General features: G+C 33.7%; 1 pseudogene; it reads right to left on the reverse strand.

Moving 5' to 3' along the window:
* Positions 1-575: 575 nt before the first annotated feature.
* On the reverse strand, positions 576-9,210 carry LOC118591891 (annotated as a pseudogene).
* Positions 9,211-9,808: the final 598 nt, after the last annotated feature.

Below are 9,808 nucleotides of genomic sequence, written 5' to 3' on the forward strand. Positions count from 1 at the left end.
TGACCTATGTGGTTTTATACACAAATTGTAGCTTGCTTCTCAAACAATTTACATGTAAATTCACATATAATTAAATAAATACCATAATTGTCTTTCTGCTCTGGTCTCCTCACTTAGAATGATTTTTTTTTCCAGCTCCATGTTACTACCTGTAAATCTTATGGAATCATATTCAATGTGTAAATGTATCACATTTTCTTTATTCACTCATTTGTTGAAGAACAACTAGGCTGTTTCTAATTTTTGGCCATTATGACTAGAGCAGCAATGGACATGATAAAGCAAGAGTCTCTCTGGTAGGATGAAGCATTCCATGCATATGTATCTAGAGTGCTATATTTAGACTTAGAAGTAGGTTCCCACCTTCTTAAGGAAACTGCCACACTGATGTCCATAATGACTATACCACTTTTCACACCAGAATTGAGTGAGGATTCTCTGTAATCAACATCCTTTTCAGCATGAACTGCCATTTGTTTTATTTATCTTGACCACTGTTACTTGTGTAAGATAAAATTTCAAATAGATTTTTTTATTTATTTTTTTTTTTTAGACATGAGTCTTCTTGTCCATAGCTACTTGAAGGGGAAAAAGTGGGATGAGTTCATGGCTCCAATATCAGACTGGTCATACTTCACTGAGCTTATAGATGACTGGGAACTTGCCCTGGTAGTAACAGATCATCTCAGTTTGATTTCCACCTGAATGAAGGTCTTGCCATTGTACATGCCTACCATGCTACCTACCATCTCAGGAAGGATAACTATGTCCCTCAGGAGGATTGTCACCACCTCAGGTTTCTCCATGGGTGGCACCTCCTTCTTGGCCTTTCTCAGAAACTTGAAAAGTAAGTGCTGCTGCTGCCAAAGGCCACGGTTCAGGTGCCACCTCTCTCTATCATCATACAACTTCTTATAGCCGAAGGTGAATTTGTGGAAGGTCTTCTTCTTCACTTCTTCTTCTGCTCTACTTTTTGTTGTTGTTGTTTGAGACAGGGTTTCTCTGTGTAGCTTTGCACCTTTCCTGGATCTCACTCTGTAGACCTGGCTGGCCTCAAACTCACAGAGATCTGCCTGTCTCTGACTCCCAAGTGCTGGGATTAAAGGCATGTGCCACCATCACCCAGTCTGCTCTCCTTCTGTCATTATGGTGGCTCCTTGGAAAAGGAAGAGTTGGCAGTGTCTCTGACAATGCATTTCATTGATGACTAAGGATGATGACTATTTCTTTAAGTGCTTCTCACTCTTTTGTGTTCCTTTCTCTGATAATTCTGTTTAGATCTGTATCCCACTTTTTAATTGGGATTTTTGTTTTCTAAATGTCCAGTTTTAAATTTTTTAGTTTTTTTTTTCTATTCTTTAGATATAAGCCCTCAATCAAATGAAATAGTTGTTTAAAACATTCTTTTCCCTTTCTGTGTCTCACCACTTTGTTGAATGACTGTGTCCTTTGTCTTACAGAACATTTTTAGGATTATGAGGTTCCCTAAATAACTGTTCTCCTCCATGCTTATGCTGTAGGTCATCTGTTCAGAAGTATTTTCCTGTGCCAATGCTTTTAAGGGTAATCCCTACTTTCTCTTCAATCAGCTTCAGTGGATTTACCCATATTTGGGGTTCTTTGATCCATTGGTAATATATTTTTGTTCGGGGTGATAAGTGTGAATCTCTTTGCATTCTTTAACATGTAACCATCCAGTTTGACTAGAAACATTTGTTGAAAATGCTTTTTTAAAGGCTGTAATTCTTATTTCTTTATAAACAATCAGGTGTCCAAAGGTGTGTGTACTTATGTCTGGGTTTTTTTAGTCCATTGAATTTATGAACACACCACTTTTTGTGACAAGGCTACAGCATTTTTATAGTATTGCTGAGTAGTGCAATTTGTGATAGGAGATGCTAATGACTTCAGAAATTATTTTATTATTTATTTAATTTTTTTTTTAGCTAGGCTAGATTTTTATATTTCCATATAAAGCTGAAAACTGTCTCTTCAAGCTTGTGAAGAATTTTGTTGAAATTTTGATGGGGGTTACATTTAATCTATAGATTGATTTTGGTAGGAAGATCTTTTTTTACAATATTAATATTAATTCTACTTATCAATGAGAATAAAAATATTTTCTTCTATTTATATATTCTTCAATTTCTTTCTTCAATATCTTAAAGTTTTATCTTATATGTCTTTCACTTGCTTGACTAGACAACCCAAGGCAATGGTTTTTGAGACTATTGTGAAAGGTGTTGTTTCTCTGTTCTTTTTTTCTGTCCATTTATTTCTATATAGGATGGCTACTTTTTTGAAAATGTTTATCTGCTGCAGGTATTTCCCAGTGGAAATTTTAGGATCATTCATATGTACTATCACATTGCCTCTTACAAAGTTTATGCTGACTTTTTTCTTCCTATTTGGATTACTTTTACCTTCTTCAGTTGTCTTATTGCTCTAGCTAAGACTTCCATGACTATGTTAAAGATGTATGGAGAGATTGGACAATCTTGTCTTGCCCAATTTTAATGAAAACACTTAGATGCAAATATTTTCAATAAAATACTTGCAAGTATTTTATTGAAATGAAAATGTTTAATGAGAACACTTAGATACAAATAATTTTTCCAAACATTTTGGGCTGTCTGTAAAAAATCTTTATTATTTTGAGGCATTTTTTTTCTATGCTTAGTCTCATGAGGTGGTACTTGATTTTCTTAAAGGCAGTTTCTGCACTGAATTAGGTATAGGATTTTCGTTTAGTCCGTTTAAATGGTGGGTTCCATTTATCAATTTACAAATCTTGAACTATTCCTGCATCTCTCAGATGAAGCCTACTTGATCATGATGAATGATCTTTTACATATGTTCTTGGATTTAGTTTGCAAGTATTTTATTGAAAATATTTGCATCTATGACCAAAATTGGTCTAATTCTTTTTATATGTTGTTTCTTTATGTGATTCAGATATCAGTGTAAGTGAGACTCATAACAGTTGGGCAGTGTAGTATCTTTATTTTGGCAAAAATCGTGAGGAGTATAGCGACAATTCTTTGAAAGTGTGACACAACTCAGCTCTAAAACTATCTGTCCCTGTGTTGTTTTTCTTTATGAGTCTTTTAACTACTGCTTCTATTTCAGTGGGGATTATAGGTCTTTTAATTGCTCATCTGCTTTTGATTTAACTTTGGTATGTAGTATATATTAAGAAAGTTATAGGTTTCCTTTAGTTTTTCCAGTTTAGTAGAATATAGAACTTTAAAATATGTTCTTATGATTCTCTGAATTTCCTCAGGATCTGTTGTTGTGTCTCTCTTTTCATCCCTAATTCTATGGATTTGGATCTACTTTCTCTACTTATCTGTGTAAAGTTTTTTCAATTCTAATGATTTTCACAAAGATCCAATACATTGTTTCCCTGATTAATTTTTGTATTTTGTTTTTTTCTTTGATTTTATATTATTTGTTTTAAACCAGGGTTTAATTATTTCTTGGGTTTTTTTTTTGTTTGCTTGTTTTTTGTTGTTGTTGTTGTTTTTCAGGACAGGGTTTCTCTGTGTAGTTTTGGTGCCTTTCCTGGAACTCACTTGGGAGCCCAGGCTGGCCTTGAACTCACAGAGATCTGCCTGCCTCTGCCTCCTGAGTGCTGGGATTAAAGGAATGCACCATAACCACCCAGCTAGCTGTTATTTATTTCTTTTGGATGTCATTTCTGCTGGCCCTTTCATGTGTACCATTACATTTCTAACATGAGATCTCCCCATTTTTTTATTTTTTTTTATTTTTTTTATTTTATTTTATTTTATTTTTACTATTTGATGGTAGTTAGAGCTATGAACTTGCTTCTTAGAATTGCCTTGTGTCCTCTAAGTTTGGATATATTGTGTGTTCATTTTTATCCAGTTCTAAAAAGATTTTAATTTCTCTTGTAATTTCTGTCTTGGCTCATTTTTCATTCAGTAGTAATTTATTCGGTGTCTATGAATCTGTAAGGTTTTTGTTGTTCCGTTGTTGATGCCCAGCTTTCATGGTGGTAAAATAAAATGCAGAATACTACTTCACATTTCTTTTATCTGTTGAAATTTGTTTTATGTCTAAGTATGTGGTCACTTTTATAGAAAATTCCATGAGCTACAAAAAAGAGCATATTCTCTTGTGTATTTGAGCTAAATGTTTTATACATTTATGTTATTATTTTTTGGTTCAGCTTCAGCATTTTTCTGTTTAGTTGTTGTCTGAATGACCTCTGGATTGGCCATTGTATGATCTTACTCACTATCATTTTGCAAGGTTCAATATGTGTTTTAAGCTGTAGTAGTGCTTCTTTTATCAACATGGGTGCCCTTTTATTTGGTTTATTGATATTAAGAATTTCAATGTCCTCCTTGAGGATTTTTCTTTTGATTGAGTGTGTAGTGTTCTTCCCTCATCTGATTGGTTGATTTAATGTCTATTTTGACAGACATTAAAATAGTTGCTCCAGCTAGCTTCTTATATCTATTTGCTTAGAAATTCAGAAATTTGCAAAAATCTCATTATTCTTGTTCTTACATGATTTAAAGATTAGTATATTTTTATTAATTTGGGTGGATTTCTTAATAAAATAGTAAGATTCTCATAGTTCTGGAGGTAAGGAGTTTAAGATCAAAGAGTCCTCAGACTTGGTTTCTTATAAGTCATATGTTAGGCTTGCAGATAGATGAACATCTTCATTTGGTGTCCTTATAAGGTCTTCTATGGGTGTTTCCTCTGTGTCCAAATATCTTTTTTTTTATTAAGACACCTTGCAAAATAGAATGATCATATGTTTCTAAAGTGATCATGAATTGAAATAATCAATGATTATATAGTAAACTTTAAACAACAAAGAATCATCAGCTATTTTTATTGATAACCTCAATTTAGCCTACATTCTATTCTGTCAACTTTTAAGAAAAAAATGTATTTGGTTTAGGAAAAATAAAGTCTAATACTTGCAAATTGGTTCAGTGTGTGTGTGTGTGTGTGTGTGTGTGTGTGTGTGTGTGTGTATAGATGTTAAACATGTTCAGATTTTAATTTATTTGGATGGTTTATGTATATTCTGATTGTATTTGTCAGTAATCTTTTAGAAAGTCAAAATTCTCAAGTGACTGCTTAGACAAAAATCATGGAATCATGAACTTTTATTTCCAAAATATGTTTCTTTTGATTTTGATATAGGGGTTTGATCCAGTTTTTTCTTATTTCTGCTTATTTTATGCTATTAAATACCTCAACTATTAAAAGATAGATATTTTATAATTTCCAAGAAAAATCTCACTTGGAGCATTTGCTTTCTTGCATTTTTCTTCATTTCTGAGGACTGAATCCAAGGTCTTGCACGTACTAGGCAAGCACCCTACCACTGAGCTAAATCCCTAACTTAGAATATCATTAGACATATTGAAGTTCATGGTCATGGTTAAATGTTTTTAAAGCATATTTGTTTTTGTATTATGCTCCTTATGCTTATAATAATATAAATATTGCTTAATAAAATATTGCAATTATAAAGGACACTATGTGATAAATACATTAAATTTTCTCTGTCATTAGGAAGGAATATGTATCAAACAAATAACCCAGAGTGCACATCAGCAGAGTTATTATTTAGTGAATATTTAATATGAATAAACATTTTTCTAAATGATTTACAAATATTGTATATATAAAACCCCAGCAATAACATTAAAGTTATGGAAATCATTTACTATTTACACTAGTTTTAAAAGAGAAAATGAGACCTGGGTGGTGGTGGCACACAACTTTAATCCCAGCACTAGGGAGTCAGAGGCTGGCGGATCTTTGTGAGTTCGAGGCCAGCCTAGGCTACCAAGTGAGTTCAGGAAAGGCACAAAGCTACACAGAGAAACCCTGTCTTGAAAACAAAACAAAACAAAACAAAACAAAACAACAAAAATCCCACAAAAGAGAGAGAGAGAAAATGAGGTCTCAATGGGTTAACAGTTTTGCCTAATATTAAATAGTAGTCTTGAAAACCTGTAGCTAGTTCTGTATTTTACTAATTTCTAAGTACTCTATTGACACAAGAAGACATGTGTTCTCATCATGATCTGTTGCCTGCTTCAGAGACAAGACTATGGTAAATCAATGAACCACACTGGCTTGTGCAAAGCATTTTCATGTTATTTTAAACACACTGCAACTTGAACTAAAGAGGCTTACTATCCATACCAATATTTGCAAGCACAATCTCTTTTGTCAGTTACTTTTTAAAGTTTCTGTGATAAAATATTATGACAAAGGGTTGGGGATTTAGCTCAGTGGTAGAGTGCTTGCCCAGAAAGTACAAGGCCCTGGGTTCAGTCCTCAGCTCCAAAAAATAAAATATGACAAAATATAACATACATGGAAGTTTATGTGGACTTGCAGTTCCAGAGGATTGAGTCTATCATGGTGGGGTGGCTTAGCAGTAAGGGCAGGCAAGATGGCAAGAAGAGGCTGTTGGGGATTCTCAAGCACAATTGCAAATCTGAAGTAGAATAAGTAACTGAAAAGGGCACAAACCTTAAAAACTTGCAAAGACACCCTCCAAAAACCATCTTCTTATCACAATGAATACATCATAAACCTTGCTAAGTAATCCAACCCACTAGAGATCAAGTGATTAAATGCCCAAGATTATGGAACATGAATTCCTCATTCAAGCAACTCAAATAAGTGTATGCATTATAAACCAGAGTCCAGGTCAGAATTCATAGCAATGTAGTACATACAGTTCTTGAGTAGTTTTCCTATCTAGCTTATTCTCTACTTGGAAATACTAAGGAATCTTATTTCTGGCCCATATAATAAAACGTTTTGTGTCCTGACCTTACAAGTTCTTCCCTTTCTCTTGGCTTCAAGGTCTAAGTTATTGGAGGAAAGGAACAGTGTGTGTGACAATAAATGTAGTGTTTCTCTGGATCCGCCCTCTTTGGCTAATGTGTTATTTCCATGCCTTTGTCTTTCAAGATTTTCTCTAAAATTGTTCCTGGGAATCCTCAGAATAAGTGTATATACAGTATTAATTAATCTGGAGAAAATACACTTTAAAGATATCTGCAACAATAAAGTGACAATTCTTTTTTTTTTTCTCTTTCATTGGTTATTTATCCAGTTTCCTACATCATTGTCTCCTTCTAAGTGACTGTCCACAGAGCTCTGCAGACATATATTTCCCGCAGCTGCTTGTTGCCATTCCCACCGGTCTAGTCTGATCATCAGATTTGGTGTCATTGCTGTTGTTCAAGCTAAAATTATGTTCTGCAGAAACTGCTCCCTCTGGGTTGGTAATATCCAGTGATTCAGTCTTTTAGACATCACTCCAAATAATGTTGCACGCCTGATGTATCATAGGGATAATTTTGACTCCAGAATTTACTTCTTGCCAACATGTATTTGGTTCTTATGAAGATATACAAATAGGTGGTGTCTCAGTTGCAGCTTAAAAACATGCAAATTTATTTCTCCTTCTTCACCAAATCAGAGAAATTATATAAAAATCATACCTTTCATGGAATCAATTCCTTTTTACAGAATTTAAGCACCTCATTCAATACACATCCTTAAAGATACCTGCTGCCTTTTCTGTAGACGTAGTTGGAGGTGCGCTCACTCTAAAACAGCTTAGAATAAAACTTGAAAAACTTCATTATTAAACTTCCAGACGCTGGGATAATGCATATGTTCAATTTAAGCATACTTAATAAGTGTATTTAATATTAAACTTGTTTCTTTTCATAATTACTTTAATAAGGTCATAAATTATTTCATGCTTCTTCACCAACCATTCTCTTCACTCAAATTTCAGATTATTTTTATATTTAAAGATATACTTAATGTTTAGTTTTTGGCTCTTCACACATTATCTATTGTATTACACTAGATCCACTCTTCACTATTCTATCCTGCCCCATCCCTCATGAACCAGTCTTACAATATGTCTCCATTCTATATTCATAGCTTTTTGGTAATAATTAGATTTTTGATAGTTCTGTATCACATGTTTTGAACACATTCATCCTCCCTTCTCCAACTTTTTAAAATTACTTCTCTTCATGCCTAACTTTATGTCTTTTGTCTTTTTTCTATCAAGACCAATTTATAGTGATCAAATATCCTTGGTTGTATGGCCGTCCACTGCAACATAGCCAATCTATCAGGGGATATACTCTTGACGAACACTGAAAGACCAGCTACAAATGGCCAATAGCCTCCCAACTAGGGGTGGAACTTCACACCTCTCTCTCCTCTTCACGCTGGATTTGCTCAAGTTTGATCTTTTGTATAATGTCAAAACCACTATGTGTTTCCATATACATCTTCTATGCTCTGGACTGAAGACATTGTTTCCTGAATTCTTTGCTTTTCCAACTCCTATGTTTTTTCTCCTCCTTATTCCACAGTAAATCTTGGGCCTCTGGAAAATGAGTATGGAATAAATGTCCAGTGCACATTTAAGTTTTTGCAACTACAGTTGTACAAAATTACACACTATGAAACTATGGATCATTTTGTTTCCTGTAGCATCCATCATTATAGAAATTACACAAAAGATAATTATATGAATGCTTGTCTACATAATAAAATTCCAGAAAACTCATAACTTGTTTATCAATCATTCATATTCTTATAAATGATCACAGAATATGGTAAAAAATATTATTTACACAAGAAATAAAGGTAACATTGATGAGGATGTTTTATATCCTACTTCATATTTTACTAAAAATATCAGGAACATTACTTTATAAAAATTGAAACTTTGAATAAGAGCAAGAAAATGGTGTAAACAGAAGTTCCTCCCAGGCTTGTGAGATTGTTAAGTAGATAGTGATTTATATTTAAACTATGAATCAAACAAATTTAGTGTGACATTCCATAAAACCTCTTGAAATTAAAATAGTATACTTTTACCTCCCAGTGTAAACTGGCTGTTGTTTGGGGGAAAGGCTTTAAATCTGTCCCTTTCCATCCGTCCTCTCCTAATTCACATCTCCCTTCCTTCTTGCTGGCTCTGCTGTCATTTATCACAGACACCGCTGCTATCACAGCAGCCCTATCCTTCACACTTAAATCACTGGCTGTCTCTGCTCCTGTCAGGGCCAGTGTTGGAATCAGCAAACGAAAGCTGAGAACAAGAGTTGCCGTAGCACAAGCACCACAAATGTTCCCCAGGATTCCCATCACATAATCCATTTGTGCCAAGTCTAGGTACAGATCTCCTCACACTACTAAACAACAAAGAATACAGAAACTGTAATTTTGGAGTAAATGACAGTCACCCAGCACATGATACAATTCAAAAGGGAGATGTAAATAAGTTCATAAAAGCCCTTTTGAAATAGAATATCCAAATGAGATTAATTTAGCAACATTGTTTAGGAGCATGATTTAATTATGTTAAGTTCAAGGGTTTGAGTATGACATATGACAATTTTTTTCACCAAGAAACGTGTCTTTTTCCTTGTCATGTGTCATGTGTCACTTGTCATGTGTCACTGGTATGTGGAAGAATTAAACAAAGAAAGATAAATAAAGACACTTAGTAGCTCATTATTAATCTAAGAATTTATTTGTCCAGCATTTCTTCTGTTTATTTATAAAATACTGACTATATGAAAGCCATCAATGAGAAAGTATTTAATACACATTTGAACAATGAATGAAAAAAGTTACATATATACAAATGTAAAATTTAAAAAGTCATAATTGTTTCTGTTATTTATTATTTGTGAAAGAACCTAGGCTCTCATTCATGGTCGCTAATGGTACTACTACTGATCAAGCACCAGAA

This window comes from Onychomys torridus, chromosome 10 (genome assembly GCF_903995425.1).
Source record: "Onychomys torridus chromosome 10, mOncTor1.1, whole genome shotgun sequence".
NCBI lineage: Eukaryota > Metazoa > Chordata > Mammalia > Rodentia > Cricetidae > Onychomys > Onychomys torridus.